Source organism: Pieris napi, chromosome 11 (genome assembly GCF_905475465.1).
Source record: "Pieris napi chromosome 11, ilPieNapi1.2, whole genome shotgun sequence".
NCBI lineage: Eukaryota > Metazoa > Arthropoda > Insecta > Lepidoptera > Pieridae > Pieris > Pieris napi.
Window position 1 is genome coordinate 3,639,915 of NC_062244.1, and position 12,991 is coordinate 3,652,905.

General features: G+C 32.8%; 1 protein-coding gene across 4 annotated transcripts in view; it reads right to left on the minus strand.

The window, feature by feature from the left end:
- Nucleotides 1–12,991, minus strand: part of LOC125054059 (LIM/homeobox protein Lhx1) — a 53,822-nt gene that overhangs the window by 21,831 nt on the left and 19,000 nt on the right. The window lies entirely within an intron of this gene.

Consider the following 12,991-nt stretch of genomic DNA (forward strand, 5'->3'; position numbering starts at 1 on the left):
TCATCTACGTATTTAATTCTTGTAAAACTTCGTTTAATGGTTTAAATTGACTTATCAAAAAGCAATCGTACTCCCTCTGCCCTCTTAACTATATAAAAATCTAATTTCAAGTCCCCTCGAGGGAGAAGAGAATTAGCCGCAAAAACAATTACGACCCTCCTATGAAATATTTTGCGAGACGCGCTCTAAGCAATAACATCGACAAACGTTTAAGATAATAATACCTAATAATTTAGGTTCTCTCATATAACATTTGCAACAATATACTAAATGTAATCACATACACACCTTCACGTACTTACCCTCACTTTTACACCATCATACAACACAACCAAATTAGGTACCACTTAGATAAACGTATTGAATAGTTTTTATTTGTTTGTTTCCTTTTATAAATTCTTGAACCATTTTGTAGTTAAATGTATTATTATGTATTCCATATTTGGCTATATTTTTAATGTAACTGTTTGTTTACAAAATAAAATAAATAAATAAATAACAAAACATAAGATTACAGTTGAGAAGGTGAGAAGTCCCCTGTCTGGATTATAGCACTGGATTATTATGTTCCGCAAGAATTTATGAATAAACAATAGTTTCAAATGTGAAAGGCGAATGTACAACTTTGGACGGTCCTTTTGAAGTGGAATAGTTTTGTAATTATTTGTAATAAATCTTTTCGTGATACTTAGGTATTAATTTAAGAATTACAGTACATTTTGTCATTAAATGACCAAAAATGTGGTTACAGTGGTAGAATAAAATGGTTGTTAGATTAAAGGTTTTTTATGATGCATTGATTAATCGTATTGAGGGGAACCGGAGACAAACATACACACATCTGGGCTGGTGTTTAACTTAGTTAATTTTATTCAGATATTATGTAAAAAAATAAATTTATAAGGATATATAAAAGCAAAATACGAATTTGTATTTCGTTAGTTTAAGGCATTATCAACTCGAAGGCTACCATTCTAAGCAAATTATAAAAATTAATAATTTTTGGGAGAATTCATTCCAAGGAAATTATAAAAATTAATAATGGTCACTTCTTTTAACAAGTAATTATAAAAATTAATATTTTTGGGAGCTTCCATTAGGTAATCATAAAAACATAGGACGTGCCTTATCGGACAACAGCATATTAAACAGTAAACACTTTATTCGGGCTTTAATATAACGAATAGTTTTAACTAACATAAGATTTTCCGTAAAGTATTCCTCTTAAAAACGCTCTGACATTATGAGTAGATTATTTTCGAATCGTTCCCAAACACTTGAAAATAAAACGTCCATAGACAAGTTCCCCTTGTTTTATATGTTTGGTCAACACTCGACAACTGCTCCACAGTTGAGTGCTTTGAAGAGATAATGTTGGTAAACGCTCGTAAATATTTACATTTCCTTTGAAAGACCCGATAAGTTTGAACTTCTGTACGGCCCTACAACGATCAGTGTTTAGATAATTGTTTTTTGTTTTGTCTATGGTAGCCTGTTACTTTTTATTTCGTAATGCGTAAATTATACTAAATATATAGCCAAAGATGGAGTACATAATAACAAAAGGGTACAAAATATTTACGAAAGGAGCAAATCGAAATATATAATAAATACATTTAACTAAGTGATACCTAATAGGTTCTGTGTTGTTTGATGGTGTCCAATCTACTATAGACTAAAAATCCTTCTAGATGAAGATATTTATTGGCATGAAATAAACCATAAAGTAAAATAAAATAATTGTAGTTGTTCATTCTAAATAATAACAGAAGTGGTATTAACAATGGCAACATAACCAGAGACGAAACTAAAATTCCAAAGAATTTTCCAATTTCTTCATCAGCATCTAGACAACGTAACAGTTTTCCATTTAATATATTCCAATTGATATATTATTTTATTATATGATATATTAAAATAATATATCAATTTAAGCCATCATTCTCACCACAAGTAATAATGTAGAAATATCGAAGTAGGTAATCTTAATATATATAAATTACGTGTCACGTTGTTTGTCCGCTATGGACTTCTAAACTACGGAACCGATATCAATCAAATTTGCACACCGTGTGTAGTTTGATCCAACTTAAAAGATAGGATAGCTTTCACCTCAATTTATAACCGCAATATTATTTTATTGCAAATATTTGTTTATTATTTGATACAATTCTAACAGATGGCGGTGTGTTAAAAGTACCAACGTGTCACATAAGCTATCTACCTTTCAAATTAGTTATCCTACCGTTTCCCTTGAATATTTGACTACTATGTAATATTACAAAAACCTTAACCACAGCAACGCTTGGCCGGTCTGCTAGTAGTATATATACCTGAAGTATCAAACACATCAAAGAAAGTTCGGTAGATTCCCCAACAATGACTTGCAGGGGAAAGTGCAAGTCAGGGGTAAAAAAGATTAATAGGAGTCAAGTCCCTTGGCCAACTCATTGGCTCTATTAAGTGGAACTTTGGCGGTAAATTAGTTTGTAGAAATATTTCAGTTCATGCTTAGCTTTTAGGACCATTTCTCTTTATGATAACAAAGCATACGAAAGGCACTGAATCACTTGAAATTAAGCTCACTAAACGAAACATTCCAACCGCCGTTTATAAGATTTCCATATTACAATACCTTCCCTATTTGAAAATTTAATTTGAGTTATCCTGTGCCTCATTTATATTTACAAAAGCTTGCAAACGCTCGGCATACTAATAGATTGTTATTTAAGAAAACATTCACGATTTAATGTGACAAGCTCTTAAAGGCAGCACAATCAAGAAGAGATAAAAAAAATATATAAACTAAAGGAAAATAGAATTAATAGTGTGCGGAGAGCAACTATGGATATCCAGACCTAGCTCGTTTATTAGAATGCTCAATTTGGATACCTAACGGTGGGTTTTGGACCAAACGCGTTCTTCTGAAAGGAGGGCCAAATAGGATGGTGGGATGCATGGGGTATCCCGTATCAGAGCCCTCTGATCACAACCTTTTGGTTGACTGTTAATAAATTTTATATAGGCTTGCCAAATTATTGAAAAACTATACATACATAGTTTTATTTATATGTATTTCAAATTTCGATAGGATTAAAAGTTGAAATCCAATACGTGTTTTACATATGACAGTTATAATCTTAACTCTAAATATTACCTATTTGACATTTCTTCCGTGTTTTTTTCTACTGTTGGATGAAAACGAACACCTAAGAACCTTTTTAGAAACTTATCAACTGAGCATAACTTTTTTTTTTACAACAGGGGGTAATACCGCCCATGGACACTCTCAGTACCAGAAGTCTCTTAGATTAGCATTAAGATTATAAGTTCACAAAAGTGTATTCCCTTAATATAGACTGTAAGAAGTGTTATTGGACCCTTTCTTATGTTAAATATCCTTTTTTGTAAATATCTAACTAGATCGTAATGTTAAATTGTGTCTTTGTGCAGACAATTTATATAAAAAAATAGTATAAGTTTAAAATTAAAAACTTAAAATAATATTATTCGATCTACAACATTGAACGATTAGTAACAATTAGAAATTCAATCAAGATCACGAATAGTTTTCCTAAAATTGTAATGACCACTATCTGGAAATCTATAACAACCTATTAGCCGAGTGTAAGCTATAAAAATCACAGATTATTTCCTATTACAGGCATATTAAAGTTTGTTATAGCGTGTTTATGGGACCGACGTTAATTCAAGACCACCATCTTAAATGTAAAATAAGAAAGCACGATAAAGATCTAAGAATATAAAAGATACGGGATTTCTTTGTGGTGCCGGTAGCGGCATATACCTATATACACCGCCCATATATGGGACGCGGTGCACGCACCCTGCCGCATCCGTCGCTACACGTACAGGGGCCCTATACGCACACTTACATCTGCGCTATCTGATTGGTCGACGCCGGAGCCGCGCCACGCCCAGTTTTATCGACGTTGCGCCGCGAACGTGCGTGCGAAACGCCGCTATATGTACGTAAAATCGTCTATAGCTGAGGGCCGTTTTTAAAATGTCATTTCCATCCGACGTCTGCGGGAAAGCTCTTTGTTGTTTTTCAATGGGGCTTTTTATTGAAATCAAATTTCGACGCTTCGAATTTTTCAATTTGCGTTTACGTTCAGCAACAAAATACCTACTAGCAGCCATACAATTGTCTAACGAAATTGAAATATACTTTTAAGCTTATATTTTGAGGCATATTTGTCTTATCCGAATTGTTGTACCTTTAAATAAAAGAGACGTGTTTAGTTTTTTTATAAATGGGACAGGTTTATAAATTATATTTTAAGATTTAATAGAAAAATAATGGTTACTAACGGCACGGACTTTAGCTTTCATCAAGACGTATTCATATACCTATGCGGCCCCTTCTTTTCCATAGAAAAATCTATAATTCATATTAGATTTTATCTATTCGTGCTTAAAGCACTAAATGTATATTCCTAGTACACATATGTATCATCTGAAAAGGAAGGAATGTTTCGTCCACATCTTCCCGGCAGCACAATGGGTCCACGAGTTGATTTTTCTGACTTGCAGCGTTCAAGAACTATGCACTTTGTTCCGTTTATGCTACTATAAAGTGCAAATTGTTTTTTAGTTACCAATTTATTATTTAGAGAATGTTCTAGAATTGTTTATTTAAAAATTAAAAATACAGTTTATGGCGATGTATCTTTTAGATATATTATTATCATTTGTAAGATATAGCTCCGTTCGTATTATAATGTGGAAATTGTTTTTAGTTAGCAATTTATTATTTCTTACAGGAGAAAAGAATGTCCTACTGTTTAAAAATTTAAAAATAAAAATAAAGTATTATGACGTTTCTTTTAGATATACATATTATCAATTGTAACTCCAGCGTTAATATAGCATTATGATTGAACCTTTTCTAATTACTCAGTTGCAATAATAGAAACTTTAAAGTTAAGTTAACCAAACATAGGTTAAGATCGTTACGAGGTCGTATCATTCGCCGCGGCAGATAAAAAAATAATTTAACACCAATTTTTCACAGCCATTTGATGAATTAGCTACCAATTTTTCTAACGGCTCCGTACGCGTATTGTTCCATATAAATATAATGGTTAGACGCTGACATATTACCCTTACGCCAGGGTTGCCAACGCAAAGGTTTTTCTACCAAAAATTTACTACTTAAATCAAAACTTCTACTATTAATTAAATTACTATAAATACTTTTTCTTAAAAAAAGGTGTAGTCACGTTGGGTAGTCTTTGACGTACATACCTGGACTTTATCCAGGACGTACTGGAGAAAGTTAAAAGTAGAAGAGTTAAAAGAGATATGTCAAGACCGTAAGTGGAGACAGTGGTCACTAAACCTTCGGTAAAATAACTTTTTCTTAAATGAAAGTTATTTTACTAAGTCTTAGTTAAACCATAGTTATAGTTACAAAATACTGCCGTCATTGCGTATTTTTTATTATTAATTAATTACTAAGGATGTAAGGTGGAACATGGTGTAATGGTTGCAGCTCCTTACAAACATTGTGTAAAACAAAAAAATTGGCGATTTAAAAAAAATGGCGGAGAGTTTAATGCCAGTTCTTCTCGTCCGTTCTACGCCCTTGATTTGAGAACTGGCAATTAATGTAACATTAGAAGCATTAAATATGTATTTCTTTATTGACGTTTATAAGTGTACCTAAATAAATAAATGATTTTTGAATATGAAGAAACTCCGTACCAATTCTAACAAAAATCCTGGCAACCCTACTCCCCACCGTTATGTTTTTTCTTTGTTTATGCGTGGATGTTTTATGGCACCCAGGTCGTGTTCGATGACCTTAAGCTGTATATCATTTTTAAATTATTGAATTCTTTCTCGTTTCTCTTAATGAACGAAACGCTTTGTTGTTTTATACGTGATTAGTGATTTATATAGATACTGGCAACCCAGTTTTTCTACATAGACATACCCAGCACTGCACGATAAGGTTCGTCATTCTTATAAGCAGCAAAGGAGTTCTTCTAGGAACTTCTCACTTATCTTCGTCTTTCCAGTACAGAACTGGATTGAATGCTATATTATAGCTAAAGATGTGTGTCCAATTAATATGATTTTTTTACTTAGCCTACCTTTTTAGTAGCTACATACCAACATATAGAGCATTTTGCTATGCTACCCCATAGAGAATCGCTTTTCCGGTACTAAATAAAATTTCTTTCAATTTATTTTAGTTTTCCAATTTTCTATGCATAAAACCCTTCGTTATAATTAATAAAAATAATACACTCATTAGTGCAGCCGTCTTTTAGTTTTGCGCTTAAATAATTTCGCGATTTATTTTTATTTAATAATTAATTAAAATGAGTTATTGTTCTAGATATTTCGATTAATCTTCTTAAAGATAAACAATGTTATTATTAAATCTAGTTTTATTGCGGAATAGCTTGAATAAGTTGCATAAGTGATATGCAACTTATTCAAGTTCTGTTCTTAAGCTTAAAAACAAAATTTTAATTTTATTACTCTTTTATAATTGTAATGTACACTTATTAAAACTTTTACTGTATAAAATAGTATAACACAATGATTCTCAAGATCTCGGAGTGGGCGTCTCGTGACCACTGACCACAGATCGTGCCCGCCAAGATTGCGCGTGCGTTTATTTTATTGTATTTGCTGAAATGTAAATCAAATAAATATGAATAGTATAATAAATGAAGAGATAAATTAAGTTGTGTATTTCCGATGCGTTTACTTATTATTGTTTAAGTAGAAATTTTGTAGGTATTAATCTGTTTTAAGATACATACACATATGTAATGCTTGTCTTAGTGCAGTGTTGGCCTAGTGGCCTGAGGTCGTAGGTTCGATTCCCGGCTGGGCACCATGGACTTTATGTCTATGTGCGCATTTAACATTCGTTCGAATGATAAAGGAAAACATCGCGAGGAAACCGGCTTGCCTTAGAACCATTAAGTTGACGGCGTGGGTCAGGCACAGGAGACTGATCACCTTCTTGCCTATTATATTGACAAATGATCGTGAAAGAGATATAGAAATCTGAGGCCCAGATCTAAAAAGGTAGCGCCACTGTTTTTTTATAATGCTCCTTTAGATATTAAATAATGTTAATGAATCTATATTTATGAATGACAGGATATCTTTTTTATCCTCCATTATCATTAACTAGACCCAGCAAACTTTGTAAAATATATTTGCAAAATTTAAAACGAATTAAAACAGACCAAAGAGATCGGATTAATACAGCTATTAAATATCAATCAAGTGATAATTTTTTATTTCTTAAAACACAAAGGACATCATCTCAGAACAGTTGTATAGGAAAATTCAATTGTTGTTCTTAGAATTTTTCTTACTTTCTTATTTATGTTTCGCACTATTTAAACCTTTAAATTTCCACAAATATTTCAACATCATATTTAGCTAAACCAGCCATTCGCGAGTTTTATCGAGACAAACAGCAATTAATTTTATATACATAGAAGAAGCGATACACTTGCTGAGTTTCTTGCCCGTTCTTCTCAGAACAAGGCCTCCTGGTAGTTTTGCGAACGGATAGCGTAGTCTTGCTCTTTCGCGAATTTTCTAAACGTTTTTGACATTCATAAGCATGGCCTAAGACGCATCTAAACTGAATAAACGTATTTTGATTTGATTTGATATGGTTTAAAATTTATACAACAAAAAACTAAAACAAAAAAATGATTTACTGATAAATTTTGCATTAATGATTGCAAGATCACCATCAAAATGATAATGATAATGAATACAAAAAGTTCCCATCGAATGAGGATAATCGCAAAATAAATAAAACACCTGAGAACAAGTTGTCATGTAATGACATGTTTGACACTAATGACAGGTGGCGTAGTGAGCATACAAAATCGCTCAATGAGCATGCGCGAGCGCACTGTGTCCAATCGGCAAAGGATGCCAATATCACTTATGCAACTTATTCAAGCTATTCCGCAATAAAACTAGATTTAATATTAACATTGTTTATCTGTTAAAGAAGAGTAATTAAAATATGTAAAAATTAATAATTATTTCATAAAAAAGAAATCGCAAAATATGTTGCTAAGCGCAAAACTAGAAGACGGCTGCACCAAAGCAAGTATTATTTTCATTAATTCCTTAAGGGAGGGTTTTATGGCGAGAAAATTGAAAAATTATAAAATAAATTGAAAAAAATAGTTTTATTTAGTACCGGAAAAGCGATTCTCTATGGGGTAGCATAGCAATATGCTCTATATGTTGATATGTAGCTACTAAAAAGGTAGGCTAAGTAAAAAATCATATTGAAGTGAAACGAAGTTTGCGGGGCTAAATTTATTAAATAAAAAGTAGATATAATACAGAATACCTACTTTCAAACTCGTCAAAACAGGTTATAGTTAGGTTATTGACTTAACTATAACTTAAAAACAAATACTATTAGGAAAGTAGATTAAAAATCTATTTGATATTAAGAATCCACAAGTGATTTTATAAAAAGGCGGCGTTAGAACTACTTACTATTAAACATCCCCATTAACAATCTCTCAAACGGTAGAAGCAACACAAAGAATGAATGCGTTGTAATTAAAAGGGTTGAGCCAAACACGATCAATCTCAAAAACATCTCCCCACTTAAAGTCAAAATAATAGACAAAGCTAATGTCGCTTTTTTTTGGAACTGGAATTGACAGGTCATCAACGCAGGCGCACAGTGACTAGACTCTTTCTTTTCACCGACGTCTTTAGTAAAAAACGTATTAAATACCTCTCTGACCACACGATAATAAGCCTTATACGGTAGTCGGAAAGATTGAAATAGCACGGTCCGCATTTGCGTGTATGACTTCAGCTGTCAGACACAAGCCTCCTGTTCTTTTTCCAAAGATAATCTTCGGCGGCTGAGGCGTGAAGGCCGAGTGCCACACAACATGGCGTCGACAGGTTTGTTCCCGCTTTTTTTCTTTATTGTTTATAGATTCGATTGTCTATGCTGTTCGATTTTTAGTTTTGCTTTTTTTTGCAAAAGTAATCAACGCTTTTACGTACTGTGTTCAACACACTATCAATAGTGTTCAATAAGAAAGCATACGTATACTCTGTCTCAAAATATTAATGGCGTAATTAAATAAAATTAATATTTTATCTACATGCTTGATTTAAAAGCATGGCCGTAATAAAATTATAACTTCCAAGAACTCGATATAGATATAAAAAATAAAAGTTTCACGCACAAAATAATATGATTTATAGAGCGCTCGTAAAATTTTGAAAACACTAAAACGCGGAGGTCCATATCGGTATTCGGTAGCATGTGAATTTGGCTGGAAAGTATATTATTTTATTTACCTATACTATTGTACGTTTAAGTCTGTCCGACTCTTTTATATGAAAAAAAAAATTAGGCCTACAAACAAGCTCCACAATACTACTTATCAACTTAAATATATTTATTTATTATCTATGGTTAGGTCCAGAAAAAAAGACCGCCTTTTTGTACGCCTTTTTACGTCTTCACTTTCTAAGTCATGACAGTTGACACTTGACAACAACAATAAATCCTAGTTGAAGTGTGCGAACTCTGTAATTTTTGGCTCCGCTTTCGATCCGATTATAATGTAATGAATTGCCATTTCACTCATGACTCATTTTACAGATTGCATTTCGAAGCCTGAATGTAATTAAACACTCTATTGGCCATTAATTAAGTTGATTTTTCTTCGAAAGGCCGCGTACATAGGATTTTACGTACCGACGCAGTCAATTATTCGTGTCGGAAATTGTTTTAGAAAAATGAATCGAATTCTTTGTTAATAAGACTTTATTTCCCTTACGCGTAAGTGAGGAAGCTGGTTGAAATGAGCCGTTTCGGGTTCGATTCCCGATCCAGGCAATTAAAGGTTGGCTTGAATGGCCACGGTCGGTTTGTTAGCATATGTTTTAGTATGAGTGGGCTGTTTTGAACAACAGATGAATTAAGTGTCGGATGTCATTACGCTGTATAGTTGAGTTATGCGATTCTTCGAACGATTTGCGAGGGGTCATTGCCTTAGTTTAAAAAGTAGGAAATATAGTTATTAAATACTTTTTGTACCTGTGTATTAAAAAAAAGTGCGTGCGTACAAAGTAGGTACACATGTCAGAAGTGAAACTTCTTTGGCAAACTAATTTTTTAACTCTTGTTCATATTTATACAAATCTAAAACTTTAGATTTCCGAGATTTAGAGGAGGGAACAACGAAGATATGTTAATGAATTTTATTGTCATTAAAGTATTAAGAGTGTCGAAAATTTATACAAATAATAAATTTAATTTTTTTTAATTTATTTCTTCGATATTAAAAACACGTGGTATTTTAATTTACAATTCGTCATTTAAAATTTCAATATAATATTTTGCGTCATTTGAAATTTCAATAAATTATTTTGCGTCATTTGAATTTTCAATAAATTATTTTACATAAAATACTAATATTTCATAAATTCTCTTTACGAAATTTTAATTTTAAGAATATAATTTCTATAAGGCAATTCGCCCTTCTCACGCTTTCCCTTTTCTACGACAAAAACGCTGCACATATTCGTGACGTTCCGTAAAAATTTTACCCTCATGCGCCTAAAGAAGTTTCCCTTCAAAAACTGTAAAAACAATGATAGGATCTGAATTCTTACTATAAAATCAAAATGAATGGACACATTCTTACTTAAACATTACTTAATATTTATACAACAAAAACATTCCCAAGAGAGTCCTACCATTTTTCCTCTCCGTAATACAAGTTGTGAAACTGTCATCTTAAAGCCGTTCGGAAATGACCTTTGAACTCTAAACCCCTCCGGGGGACTTGCAAGGGGGAGATAAGAAATAATATTACCCTCCCTGTGATGTAGATATATTGATTCAGACATAGACAAAAGATTTCGGTTTTGAAAATGGAATGTCAAAGTTTTAGCTGGGCATTAGTTATTGATTATGGATTGAGTTTATGGTAACTATCAAACCAAAATTGATTTAATCATATTGGTACACTTATTAACGTTAATAAAAATAAATAAGATATAATTTTACATTACCAGTTCCCAAATCAATAGTGTAGAGCGAGAAGAGCTGGCAAGAAATTCCCCGCTCTTTTTAATCGCCAAGTTTTTGAATGACGCTTCACTTTGACACATTGACACAAAATGTCATAATAATAAAGTAACAGACGCAAATATCATAAACATAAATATTATATGTTTAGGGTGTGTAATTAATAAATCAAGTAGGATAAGTAAGTAGTTTTATAAAATACATAGAAATTTCATACGAGATAGGAAGAGTGGAATATCGCGTAATTAATAAATAGACGATTCACGGCGACTCTAAGTATTAATAAGGTATGAGGCTATAAAATATAAATCTACGGGTATTTAAAAAGATTATTTTATTCTACATTGTAAGTACATTCCAAACAGACAGGTGGTATACGGATCAAAAACGGTCAACAAATACTCGGTGACCGCTAATTTCACGCCATTTAACTGCGCACAATACTCGCGCGCGAAAAGAAAAAATAATACGAAAAAATTAAAAAGCTAACTCGACTCTTTACTGCCAGCCTCAACGCACTTCCAACTCAAAAGTATACAACCTTTGTAGACGCTGGCTGTATAGATAAAAAATAAAAAGTCCGCAAATCTGTGAGTGTTCGTCAGGAGTTTGTTCCGGGTATATTTTTTTATGAACACAGACTGATTTTGGCCTAGTGGCTTCGGCGTGCGACTCTCATCCCTGAGGTCGTAGGTTCGATCCCCAGATACCACCACTGGATTTTCTTTCTTTGTGGCATTTTACTTTCGCTCGAACGGTGAAGGAAGCATCGAGAGTAAACCGGCTTGCCTTAGACCCAATAAGTCAGCAGCGTGTGTCAGGCACAGGAGACTTAGCACCTACTTGCCCATTAGATTGACAGATGATCATGGAACAGATACAGAAATCTGAGGCCCAGAACTAAAAAGGTTGTAGACACTGATTCATATACTTTTTAATTTCCTAGCAACAATGCCAACTAAATAATATATGTATTTAAATGACTAAGATCTAGTAGGTTCTTTAAAACTAGGACACTTTTTTAATATTTAAAACTCTCCAACGCGTAGGTACATCAAACAGCCCAAAAATTGCATCACAAAATTTATCACCGTGATTACGAAGCCCGCAAGTACCAAAACTAATAATTACTAATAAACCCTCGAAACCGACCAAATTACGCTAAACGCTCTTAACCCTCAAATCGTCGCTGACAATTATAGTTAATAAATAATAATTTTAATAATAAGCGTACAAAAAGTGAACCCACGCCGCCACTTTAAGTAGAGCCCCGGCCGCTCGTAAAATCTTGGGGGTTTAGTGGATAATTGTTGATGATAATGGGTCAAGCGTAATGGTTGTGATTTAATACGCCGAGCACGTCTCCTAATGGTGACTGGTAACAATCGCGCAGCACTAGCGATTATAACGATTATTGTCGATAACTTGTATCGACACCGGCTATTTGGTTAGTCGCTCGATTATCGATAATTTACCTCGGGGTACGCTCCCGACGTTGTAAATTGTCCAACGATTAGGTTTTTATCGATGTTTTTGTTTGCATCCATATCCGTGAATTTCTGATACGATTCTGTGAATATGCAATTTTAAAATTGGAATTAACTCTAGCTTCCATGAATCGTTAATTCTATTTTCAAAATCTTCAAAATAATCGATTTTTAAAAATGGAATGAGAAATTAAATCTTCATAAATGTGTTTAAATTTTTAAAAACGTTGCAACCTCTTTAAATTTAAAATTTATAAAAAAACTTCTAAAATATCACGTATAAATATAGTTACAATTGCAATTTGCAAATGAATTCTCTCATTTTACGACTCTCCTAATACACTATTGAAGTTAATTATTGAAAAGCACGGCCTTTGTTAAATCCTATAATTACAATTCATGGTGT